The following is a 13,375-nucleotide window of genomic DNA, read 5'->3' as shown; positions in this document are numbered from 1 at the left end:
AGATACTCACCTAGGGTGATTCCTTGTGTCACCGACTCTTCTACATCTTCTGGGGCAAGTCTCAACTGAGGTCGTGGTTGGCATTCCACTATTTTAGTATATGGTTTGGTCTCCCCCTGGAGACCACGGTGTATCTGTGCTATTTACCTGTTTTATTGTAAACGTATTGTGTGTAATGTTATGGTATCTCTGGGTAGGAGATACTGCAATGTGTTGGTGAGTGTCTGTAATAATTACACTGTGTGGTTCTTTTTCACTCAACCTACACCATAAAATGTCATATTGGTAAAACAAGCTGCTTTACAATACTCCTAGGCAAAGCCTGATGTCTGCTCTCCACACCTACCACTTAGAGAGCTTTCTAAGGTTGTCTAAGACCACTAAAATCACCATAAGGGTTGTCTAGATTAGTGCATGGTGCTACACTTGTACTAAGCCATCCTCTCACATTGGTGTGCAGCAGTTGAAATTCAAGCCTCCATTGTTTTACCAGCTATTCTAGGTACGGACTAATTGAAAAATCATCACTAGCATTAGGCACATATAATATTTAGGTAGACTCAGTAAGTTCTAGATTGGCTGTTATGGGTGTAGCACAACTGTTTCGCCAATCTTAGGGAGTTTAGTTTACACTATGGTTAGGTATTTGCAACACCTCACTACACCTAATGGCCATGTCTTTAGCTGGGGATACTAGTGTACCCCAGTCTCCTCGATACAGTGGTCTTAAATTCCAGGAACTAAGGACCTTGTGTACTTCTAGGAAGTTAAAGACAGGTATCGATTCCTTGTTACTTTTTTCAGTAGGAACTGAATATTCTTTGCATTAATTGGTCATCTCCCATCTTGATCATGCCAATGTTCTTTATTCAGCGCTTGCAACCGGTGCAAAGTGTGGCAGCTCGCCTATTATTTAAGCTTTGCTGTCGCTTGCCCATTTCCTCGTACTTACTGGAGTTGTACTGGTTGCTGGTATAAAAGAGAATTTTGTTGAAGACGTTGGTCTTAGTCCATCGTACTTACTGCAGCACAGGGCCACAGCATTTGTCTGCCAGACTGCAGCGGTACCATCTAACTAGGACGCTTCGCTCAAGAGAAGCTTGGCTGATGGTGCTATCTCTCTTTAGGAGCGTCCGGATCGAAGAGTCATTCTTTATAATACGAGCTGTGAAAGACTGGAATGGTTTCAACTTAGGGGCCTGCAGAATGAAACAGGCTTTTGGAAAAGGATCAAAACACATCTTTTTAGAACATAAGGCCTTCTCTCCTCCTGAGGTTATTTATTTACTTTATTTATTTATTTTGAAGGTTTTATATAGCGCGAACAAGATCCTTGCGGATATCAGAGCGCTTTACAATGATCAGGGCTGATTGTACATAATGAATAGCATGACATATTATACGTACAGTAATAATAAATAAATATACGAATATACACGAAAAAGTCGTAAAGTACAGAAGCATGGGGTCACCGGACAAAAACACAGAAAAGTCGTCAAAGAACATAACAGGCGCGTCTCGGTTGAAAAAGGTTCAGGGCAGGGTAGAGTTGTCAAGTAAATTTTGCCATGAGAAGCGCTTTAACTTCCTTTTTGACCCCAGACTCCTAACCGCACCAGAAGAGGAGCCCAGGTCCGGTGCGCAGAAGAAGAGGCCTCTGCACAGGGAGGAGAGGCGGAGGGAGTTAGGGAAGACCGCTCCCTGCAGACCCGGAGGACGAAGGAGAGTGCTCCCAGTGGCTGGGGGCACCACCAGGAACAAGAAGGTGCGAAAATGGGGCAGATCGGATCCCCAGGGGCGGGGATATGGCCCCCGGAAGGAAGACAACCTTTGACCCCTAAGAAGACCGACGATGAAGCGCGTGGGTCTCTGCCGCCGGTCTCGGAGATGCCCCCGGGGTGGGTCAGTTCCCGGGGGCTGCCCCCCAAAGAAGTAAAGCCAGGGTGCGCCGTTGCGCGCCCCGTGAAGTTGCCCCCACAGGTGCCAGGAGCCCACCCTGGCCCCCGCTGAAACCTGAAGAGGTGCGGACAGAGGGGCCTGGAAGCCCTACTCCAGGCCCCCTGTCGTGCCCCCCTGATGAAAATGGTGAGGGGGTGTGCCGTCGTGCAACCCCATCCAGAGGGGGAGGTGCCCGGGACCCCAACTCCGGGACCCGAGGTGGCAAAGTGAGGGGGAGCGCCGTCGCCCACCACCCCCCGAAGATACCCAAGGGGCCAGAGACCCCATCCCTGGGCCCTGACGAAGAGGTGAAGGATGGGTGAGCACTCCCCCCAAGGTCCCGTCTGGACCGTTGAGACCGCGTCTGCCGGCCGGAGCAGGCAGATCAGAAGTGCCCTGCCGGCTCCCGTGGCAGCACGGAAGAGTGCTAGCCGTGCGGGGATCCAGCGGGGGCAGCCAGGGGTGGGCTCCCTGGGCTACTCGCCACCACTAGCGACGTGGGAGGGTCCCGGGTAGGACCTGGACCCTCAGAACAACGAAGACGGCATCGGGGCCTAGGGGGGACCGGGCCCCCCAACAACTGGCAGAGCGGCCGGGAGGGGGGCTCCCGGAGCCGCATCCTCTCACCTAGGGGTCTGGGTGGGACCCGGCCCCCCAACAGTCAAAGAAGCGACCGGGGGCCCACATCGCAGCTCTCCTCGGAGCAACGAGAGAGCTGATCCTCAATTATGCTGCACAGCCCATAATGCCTTGCAGGCCAGGACCGCCCGGCAAGGGCAACCCATCATTTTCTTGGCTTGTGGTGGCCGCAGGAGAACGGGGTCACCACCCTACATGTGCAAAGGTGCTGGGGGAGCTGCTGGAGAGTTGCAGTCTCCCCACAGCACGAAGAGCAAAGTCCCACCCCAATTGTCTTGGGGATTTAAAGGAATCAACCCCTCCAAGGCTCAACCTGCATTTAGTCTCCCCACAGCACGAAGAGCAAAGTCCCACCCCAATTGTCTTGGGGATTTAAAGGAATCAACCCCTCCAAGGCTCAACCTGCATTTAACACCTTCTGGGCTGGTACTTTTGTTCTTCAGCTGAGGGTGTTTTGATAATTGCATCAAGGAGTGAAGGGCTGAGTTGGGGATGTCTGGAGGTCATCCCCTGGAGGTGCAGAGGTGTAATTGCACTGAAATGCATTTATTAATGGTTATTTCTTTTAGAGGGACTGACTTCAATGTGAAGTACTGGTGTAAGGTGATGTCACAGTGGATTTAAGTGGCTAGACACTCCTGCTAGGGTCTCTGACTGTATTTACAACTTAATCCTGTGATCATCAGTGATGCATTTAGGGGCTGTAATTGCAATGAATTCTAATGATATCAATATGTTATGAGTACTGTCACTCTAAAGTGATGCTTAAACATGTATTCTTGCTGCTGCGCTTAGGTGAAGAACCCAGACTGTTAGCCCTTAAGATATAGAGGTACATACCTTATGATCAGTAGGAAATGCTCGGTCAGGGTTGTGTGTCACCAAGGCAGCGTTGCCTATTTTAAATGCTGGTGGAAGTACTGGGGTGGGTCGCCACTGGGATGGTGCCAGTGCGCAGGGCCCTTGTTCCAGGTTATGATCCACTAACTGCATTGGGGGAAAGATGATGTGCATACATGGGAGTGGTGGTACTAGACCCCACCCCCCCTTGCGGGAGGGGTGGAGATGTTATGCAATGTCCCAAAGTAATTCCAACAGCTTATGTATATTTGTAAATGGTGCATAGTATTGAGTAGTGTGTGTGTTTAATAAATGTACTCTTACTTTTATAAAGCAAAGTACAGACTGGACAATCAATTATTGAGTGTTATTTTTACGTACCTGCAAATGGTGATTACTAGCCCACACCACCTCCCTTGAGTACGCCTCAGACTGCTCAGTAACGCTACAATTGGGTGTTTGGTTCCCAGTGAGGGGCAAATGTAGTCATGTTATTTGTGCAGGCCTCACAGATGCTGCCTCGTTTTGCAACAACTCCAATGTCGGAAGGGGGCTTTCAGACTGGTTGGGTGAAATGACTTCCTGTGTGATGGTAATGGATGGAGATTGGGTAACCACATGGGGTTTGGACATTAGGTTTTTGATCGTAGGGAAGATGTAGTCCAGGAGATTAAGATTGCGGTCTGTGGCTTGGATGAGGATAATACCGTTATTGTAAACTAGCTTACCCGTCGCGTTTCTAGGAAACTCGTTATGATAACATTCAATTTACATTGTGACATTTTTATTGAAACTTATTCATTTTAATATGGAAAACATTCAAAGTGTCGTTTTAATTCTATTTATTTGAGTGCTTGTGGATACACGATTTTTTGTTTTTCCGTCTGGTACGTACATCAGTATTCGAAGGATTATGAGGGCCCTGGGGGGCCAATATTTAAAAATACTTTATGCCACAAACCTTCGCGGGAGTGTACTCAACAACTTCCCAAAGTTTCATGGCGATCGGATGAATGGTGTTTTAATTCTATTTATTTATTCGAGTGCTTGTGGATACACGATTTGTTGTTTTTCCGTCTGGTGCGTACAATTCGAAAGATTATGAGGGCCCTGGGGGGCCGATACTTAAAAAGAAATTATGCCAGAAACCTTCGCGGGAGTATACTCAACAACTTCCCAATGTTTCATGGCGATCGGATGAATGGTGTAATAATGCATAAAAGACAGACAGACATACATTCGTTTTTATATATATAGATGGTGATGGTTGCTGTCGCATGGAAGAGCTGGGAGGGCGAAATACCTAAACTAATACCATGTGCGGTTTTCCTCGGAAGGAGAGATCGAGAGTGAGGTGAGGAATGCTTTCCTCCATTGTGCTCTTCGCTTTGTATAGAAAATGAGGTCAGTGGTTGTAATCCTGTTGTGTGTTGAATAATAAGGATCGGCAAAGAGTGTTTCAGGGTGCCTTTTTATCAAATAATGTTTGAACCGTTTGGCTGATTTTTTTGTGAGCTTGTGGGGGGTGATGTTGTAGGAGTGTGTGCCTGCGGGTTCCATTATAAGGGCAGTACAGTAGGTGAGATGATATAAAGAGAGATGTGAAGAGAGTGTGAGGCTTGTAGGGGAGACTGGTATGTGGAGGGGGTGTGAAGAGGAGAGGCAGTTACCTTTTGGATCAGTGCAGGGACACTCTTTGAGTAGCTGTCGTGGTATGAGCCTTTTCATTCATTCACAGTGAAAAATGGCGTTATGGGTTTTTCACTGCAAGGACTCAAAAAATGTATAAAAAATCCTACATTTTAGTTTGAGCATTCAAGACCTATTGTAATTTCTTATGTTGCGTTAAAGCCATCTCCCAGCTTTTGGATTTGTTTGTTTCAGTGTCCTTCAAAAATCCTTGCTTGCCAGTGGTCAGTCATGCCTCTTTGTCCCTCCTTTCTCTCTTCCATTCCTCCCACGCAGCAGGGACTGAGTACTGTCTCATCACATTACAGTTATTTGTCTGTTCTCTGGGGGACTACTTTATTTTGTTGTTTCCTGCTCTATTTCTGTTTGCCTGTGTGTAGTTTCGGCGCCATAGCTGATTACATTTAAATATAGTGTTCCTCCCTCCCACCTCCTCCTAATTCCACAGTTGTATTGGAGGTACTTGTTTCACCATGCCTCCCTCTTCGTGGTTATATTTTTTAGGCTTTTAGCAATTTATGCTGTTGACCGTCATTCGGGCTTTTTTTTGTTGTAGGATGTTATTTTGGTTTTGGGCTTTGTTTTATGGAGGATTGCGCTTGTTTAGGTATGGCCTGCAAAGGGGTTAGATCCCGCCCCTTCTCTTTCCTGGCTTTCCATTGGTTCCTGTGCGGGCCCCTTACTCCCCCCCCCCCCATCCCAGTTCTATTGGATGTAGCATATTTTCCTGCATTGCCCAATGCTTGTTTACTGCTTCCTCCTTCACTATGGCTCCCACACCGTAGCTTGTTGATATATTTCTATCAAATGACGTGAAGATCACAGGGAAGAGCTTTATCCATCCAAACCATCTGATCTTGTAACCGCAACTTACCCAAGAGGGAGGACTCGTAACCTAAGTTGAATCAAATAATCGACTGTAGTTGAACACATGCAAAAATGGCTTGGTTAAAAACATTTTTTTACACATTATACTTAAATGACATAGTACCTTTACATGTTTAAATCATAGTTGTTTACACATTATACTTAAATGGCATAGTACCTTTACATGTTTCATTCATAGTTTAATTTAATATACTGTAAAAATAAATTGAGCGGTTAGAAAAAAAAATGAATAAAAGATTTTCTGTGAAAGTTAAGTAAACTGACAATACATCAGTCCCCGTGCCAAGATGGCGCAGCATTTTAATTGAAAGCTAGACGTGCCTTACTCATTTCCAGCTTGACGCGTTGTTCCCTTTTACGGAAGAGGAGGTGATGTTGCAAGACGGCGGTGTCAAAGGTGACTTACACTGTATCTACTTTACTTTCTTTTCAGGGCGGCTATGATCGAGCTACATCAAGTGAGTGGAATTTCATAGCAATAATCTGCTGCTGTCCGTCCTGATACCAAATAAGCAGGGCTGGGGCAGCCGCTAGATGAACGAGGTGTGATGCAGATGATGCACCCTAGTGTCTATTTTCTTTGTTACTGGGCCAGGAGGCGGGCTTTGGGTTCTGGGCCACTGAGAGTCCTTCCTCCCACTCCTGTTAATTTCTCATCCTGGAATTCCCTGATTCACCAACTCCATGGATGCCTCCCCGATACCTCTGACAAGGCAGCGGCAACAAGTGGTGTAGAATAACGGATGCATTTTTGATTCATACTAAACAGTAGCAATGTCCAAAATACCCATATTGGTACATTCCTTGCTGGACATGACACCTATTCTCTAAAGCATATGCTATTTGTTAAATCATGCATTTACATATAAAATGTAAAATATATAAACTAGCGTAGGCGTAACCAGCCCGTAAATAACTTTATTTGGTTATTTGTTTCAAACCATCAAAGTATACAAAAATAAAACATTCATCTATTTACAATCTAGAAATATAAAAAATGAATGCATATCTGGATCTGGAATAAAAGCAGTAAAAGTGGTTAACTAGGCGGCATATATTTAGGGGCAGATGTATCATGCATTTTTGCTTTCGCAAACGGGCAGATTCACAGAAGCTGCCCGTTTGCGAACACAAAAATTGCAAACCTAAATTTGCGATTCGGTAACCTGTTGCTGAAGCGCAAAGTGGGTTTGCAATTCGCTATTGGGAAGGGCGTGTTTAGGGCGTCCCTTCCTAATACCGAATTGCCATGGCAAGATAAGTTTCTCTTATTTCTTAGTAAAAAATTCCAATCAGAAGCCAACACGTTTCACCCCTTACATGGCCATCTGGCCTGGGGCTTCCTCAGGGCTGTAAAAATCTTTATAAAGAATAAGTGGAAAGAGGGTGTAGTGTATCCCTTTGACAGACAGGGAGGGGAGAGTAAGATTGGTGTGTAGAATAGAAATGGAAAGTGGGAGAGAGAGAAAAGGAAAATAAATTGTTGGGGGAAGGTAAAGTGGGAGGTGAATTTGTTAGTAATTAGGCAACAAGCAGGGAGGGGGGTTTGTGGGAAGGGGAGGAATGGAACACCATGGACAACGTACAATATTATAGATAGTAATGTAGAGTAGTCGGTCACCATAATTATGTAGCGAGAAACCAACACGAAGGGTAGGGAAAGCATGGAAAAGCCAAGAGGGAGAGAGATATGGAAGGCCAAGGAGGAATATGAAGAGGGAAAATAGAAAAATAGAGAAATAGAGAGACAGAAGAACAGAAGGAAGAAAGCAGGAAGTAATTAAACATAAGGAGGCACTTGATGAAAAGGCCAGGTTTGTAGGTGTGTGAGGATACAGGGAACATTGCAGGAATTTGTTTAGTTGTACAGTGATGTGACATTCAAACATTTAAAAAAAAATTGCTTTATTGAAAAGCAATCACGGACGTGGTGGTCTGCTGATCGTTATTTTCGCTATTCCTAGGGGGTCGCAAAGTGCGACCTACCTCATTAATATTCATGAGAGGTCATTTGCGACCACCTAGGAATCGCAAAAGGTGTACTATACACCTTCATACATTGCATTTTGCGATTCCCTAATTGCGAATCCTTGTGATTCGCAAATAACTATCTTGATACATCTGGAACTGTGCCACAAAATTAATGTTTATTTCTAGAAAGAAATGTTATTACACAAAAAACGAAGTGGCACCGAACATAGGAGTAATACAACAGGGTCAATTCTGCAACGCTGCAAAAGTGATTCTGATGTAAAAACCATCACAGTCGCACGACTCCCCGGGGACCCTTCTTCTGCTGTTGTATTCTGCTTCTTATCTTAACACACTTTATAAGTGTCAAGAATGAGGAACAGAAATCACCTCTACGTTGACAGACGCCAGACCACGAGTCCTGTGCAAAAACTAAAAACAAAATCTGCTTCGCTGAAAAGAGATCAAACAACGAAGAGCTTCGAGCTTCACGAGAGACCTGTTTTTTGTTGTTTGTCACATTTACTGCAGCAACAAATTAAATATTTTGTTTGAAGATGCCGAGTCCCTTGGCGGTCAGAATACTTCCTGCAGTGGGAGAGTGCTGTTCTGTATTGATGTATATAAATAATGTGGTGAAATATGCTAATTACAGATGACTTACAGAGCCTATTTTAGCCCTAGGTTATCGACAATATTTGAGAGCCCTTCTTATAAGCCCATTGCCCTTGGGGAAGGGCAGTTACAAATAGTGCACACCTGTAGACTGTATGTTACTTTTCAATGTTATATCAACACTCTGTAAAGAAGGGGGTTTATGGTTACATGAAGACTTCTTCCATGCCAGGTTTTCAGGAAACCCAGACGAGGCAGATTTACAGATAATGTATCCACCCCTCTTGTCAACAAGCATTTACAATGCAACGGTCTCGGCATTGTTAAAGTTAGAGCTATTGGCATTGCTCATGACATTATTTTCGTAATGTTTTTGTTTTTAAAACATATAAATAAATGTCATTGTCATTTGCAATGCCAATAGCTTAATCTCTCGCAAATGCGAGACCTATTGCATTTGCACCCACACACAGAGCCACACACACAAAGCCACCCACACACACATACAGAGCCACCCACACAGAGCCACCCAAACAGAGCCACCCACATAGGCATTCACATAGTGTGAAAAAGCAGCGAGACTCCCAAGACTGTCGATGCCGCTTGGTGCAAACCACCTCTAATTCACCACAGATTAGTGATCAAAATAACGAGGCAGGCGCTGGGACTTGGAAGGCGTAGAACACGTTTATTACTCCAGAGGAGAACACATCACATCAGACACCGGGGCTATCGTCAGGAGGTGCTCTAACCGCATCTCTGTGGCGTGGCCTTTCATAGGGATTTTCGTCACTTTATTACATGGTCAAACATTCCTGACATCAGTTTATTGCATAGTCAAAACATCTTTGCAATCCCTGCCTCAAGCTAGTTCCCACACAAGCCTAGCAGTAATCGTCCCCCACCCAGATGTAACAGATGATCGCTATCTCGCAGCTGGACACGTGGGATCGGTCAGATCTAAGGGTTTGGGTTATTGATTAAGTCAGGCCCCTTTGTTGGTAAAACAAGCCCTGACGTGTGTAGGCAATAAACAATGTCCACAGGGGTCGGTTAGTGCCTGGGACCAGACTGAGTGGCCAGGTGCAGGGAAGGAGGTTATAAAAGGAGGTTTCCCTGTGCATGGAGGTTGAAAGGACAAGTGGGTTTGGCGTGGGAATTGACTCCGGGGCATTGTCATGCTGACAAGGTTTTACGACCCTAGTACGTGTGTTCAGGCTTGGTCAGAGCGCGGGGGATGATGGCGGGGTCAGGGTGAAACACAGGTGACCAGCAGTGTATGAAATGGCCGTGATGTCTAAAATGGTTGCCGCTTACGCGCACGTAGAGGCTTTTGTTAGGCAAGATGGCGCCGGCAATGTTCATGCTTGTTAATTTCGCCCCTTTGAACATACCTAGACCGCTTGTCAGTTCACATTAATGTCCATAATGTCCTCCTGTATTTCCCTATCATACATTACTCTTATCTTAATTAGCTGAGTGTCCATAGTCTTTGGGCGCAGGGTACTTCTGTAAAGGGAACACTAGGGTGGTATACAGTGTACATCCAAACAACAACCACATATTGTCAGTACTGGGACCAAGAGAAACATTGAGATTTTTCAACCCCAGTCCTTCGAGATGTCTCATAGCTAAACATGTAGTTTTGGCCTATTATTGTAGTTTTGGGTGGCATACAGGTTGTACAGGCAGATACACAGACAGTAGGAGAAGGGGATCATTATTAGTGCAAACAGTATTGTCAATAACTTATGCGGTGAGTGTAACAAACTGGGAGATGGGGTATACAAGAAGGTATTCGCTGTACCGTAGTTTAAACTTGGTGATGAGCACAATTCCTAGATGAGGCAGTAAATTCCTTGTAACACAAAAACCAGTTTGTCATACTTATTGTTTCGAAGGATAGGAACCATTGCGTGGACTTTTGAAAACTGGACTGTGGGGGGCAAAACTAATAAGTATATTCATGTTGGCAACTGGCGTTGTACAATCCTTGAGATACACAGTTTACTTTTTCTTCCATATGGTATGACATTCCCATGCTATCATTAATACAATGACACTATGAATGCGAGTGATGTAGGATTTCACAGAAAAAAACTTTTTCTTGTCCATTTGGGGCATAACGAATACAAGGTGAATGGGAGAGAAGTTTAACCTAATATAATCGATGGTCAGGGCATTAGTGTTTTCCAGTGTCTTTTTCCAGTGAGCCATCACTGGTAGGCTCCCATAGTTCATCTTAGCGTTGGCGCTGTTGAGCACCGGCGATGGAGCTATGCGTCCAGCTCAGATCCATATTCCACGTTGCAGGGCAAGGTCGTTCTTTCTCTGGGGTCACAATCCCTTTTCCCTGTTTACTAACTAATCTATCGCTGGTACATTAGACAGGGTACCCGCACCTTATTCTTTATCCGTGAAGTCCATCCCTACTAACCCTATCCTATCTTCGTCCATTGTTCCTTCATCAGGTTGATAAAAACCCCATGTGAAAAGGGGGGGTTGGGAGAGGGGGGAGCCAAAGGATGAGAGGGTGGAGTGGGGGTCAGCCTGGAGATGGACCAAGGGGGACAGAGACTCCGCACAACTGAGCCCACCAATTGGGCCCAATGGGTTGAGACTTCAGGCACAAGTAAACCAACAGGCTGGGGGCCTCTGAACAGCCCTTCCTTCTTTCTTCCTTTCTTTCCTTCTTTCTTTCTTTCCTGTCGGTGTTAGTGCCCCGTCCAGCATATCTTGGCTCTGCGGCTCCACCTTGGTCGTAGTCATAGGTGTTCCACTCCTTGCAGTCAGGCTGTGCATCGCGTCCGACCTCTCTCTTCCAATGATTGGAGGGCATTCTTGAATCTAGCAGTGAGTATAAAAATAATGTTTAGAGAACTGGCAGGGGAAGATGTTACACAATTTAGTTTTCTCTCCCAACCCCAAGCAGTCGAGGAAATATGTATCATTCACTAAAAAGGATGATAATGTGGATACTCTGAATCCTTTTGTTTGTGTATATTTATTCATTCCTAACTTTCACGGTCGTGCAGGTCTACGAACACCTATGGGAATTCCCATTATACATATTATCTTTTGTGTCCTATTTCCTTCACAAATATGGTTGTGGCAGGAAATCTAAAATTATTTCATCATATTGGCTGTCAAATTCAAACTAATTTTTTCAGCAAAAAAACCTGTTGTTACAAAACAAATTCCTACAAGGCTACATTTTCTTCCAGATCTGCTAACCACAATAAAAAGTGTGATGCGTTATTATCATGGGCCTACAGGTATCTTTCCTAGTATTGTGCACCATAATAGTACACAAGCTGAGCGTTGTCCCATCCTGTCAATGTTTCTTACTTTTAAGTAAACATCTTGACCTCAGTACCCATTCAGCAGGGTTTACTGCAACATTCCTTTCGCTTTAGTTCAAATAATTTTTTATAAACATTATTCTTATTTCTGCATGGTCCTTCACAACCTAGTTACTTCATTAGTTAATGAAGGACTTGCGATGCCCCTACAACTTATCCGTAGGGTGACCGGAATTTTAGAGCCAAAACAACAGAGGACATTTCACAAAATTGGGAGAAGGACTCTATTTTACTTCAGGCGATGAGCGCGCTTCTTACCAGTGAGTTACAGAACAGTCAGTAAGAACTTACATAAATTGCTATTTTTAACCCTGGTAGCTTTCGTGCTAATCAAATTGTTTCCTGGAAACAATTGCTAACTATCCCTGTTTTGTAGAACGAGAAAAACACCTCCCACCAATTTCAGTCGATTATCTTTAAAAACCAGGACATGAGCTACATTTCTTGAAATTTTTCTGAGACAACTTTTTTAAAACTGGGACCATCCCGGCAAAACGGGTACGTTTGGTCACCTTACTTATGTGTAATGTGTGTGGTAACATGAAGGATGATGGTGGTGCTACTAAGGTATATAAAACAAAAAGCCAATGACCTATAGCTCCCTTTTAAGGGCCAGATTAGGGGACATCAGTCGTCTTACCCGTCCTTTCATTTTCAGTCAATTAAATTCCATCATTTTTACAGAGAGGAGGGCTAGTAACATGGCAAAATATGGTTTTTCGTTTCTGTCAATTTATTCAAACACTGTCGTGTTAAAGCCAATTAGACATGTAGTTGTGAGGTACAGTGTCGTCATTTATCCAAAAGCAAATTCACAGCGTTCTTGTGAAGTGAACGGCTAAGAGTTAGTCCACCCAGTTGTTATATGGAATTGATCCCAGCATGATCATTCCTGGACAGCGTAGGTAGGCTCAAAGAGAGAGAGAGAGAGAGAGAGAGAGTGAGTGCACTACAACAAGTTATCCAGTGCACTTACCACGTAGAACATTACAGGACAATTTGCATATTTAAGCACATAAACCAAAGAAAAACACAAAACGCACAGTCTTTGTACACACAAAATACGCAATAGGACCTGACAATACATGTACCAAGCACGAAAAACACGGCGTTAGTTACACAAAAGGGACTTTTTAATGCGTTTCGCGCATTTCATAGTTCATTTCAATTTACCCAGGGGCCAGGCTCCTTATTTCCCCCTTTTGACAGTAGAAGATCTAAGCAGATGACCCGAAAATACTTACTTTCTTTTCCTGATGGCCAGACACAAGTGCAGTCGCACTAATACTTACAGTGGGGTCCCCCAATATCTAGCAGCGATAGATAGAGTTGATGTATAGGCGTAGAGTGGGGATGCCAGTCAGATGTACAATGGCACAGCTTTCTATGTGGATGGAAGAGGAAGAGGTAAATCTCAAACATGACAATGTCTC

At 44.6% G+C, this 13,375-nt stretch overlaps 1 protein-coding gene across 1 annotated transcript in view; it reads left to right on the top strand.

The window, feature by feature from the left end:
• The window catches only part of LOC144754200 (E3 ubiquitin-protein ligase TRIM39-like), a 155,579-nt gene that overhangs the window by 92,298 nt on the left and 49,906 nt on the right, over window positions 1–13,375 (top strand). The gene's annotated exons all lie outside the window — the stretch shown is intronic.

This window comes from Lissotriton helveticus, chromosome 5_1, assembly GCF_964261635.1.
Source record: "Lissotriton helveticus chromosome 5_1, aLisHel1.1, whole genome shotgun sequence".
NCBI lineage: Eukaryota > Metazoa > Chordata > Amphibia > Caudata > Salamandridae > Lissotriton > Lissotriton helveticus.
The sequence above is the reverse complement of the archived record's forward strand: the minus strand, read 5'-3'. Positions and strand labels throughout refer to the sequence as shown.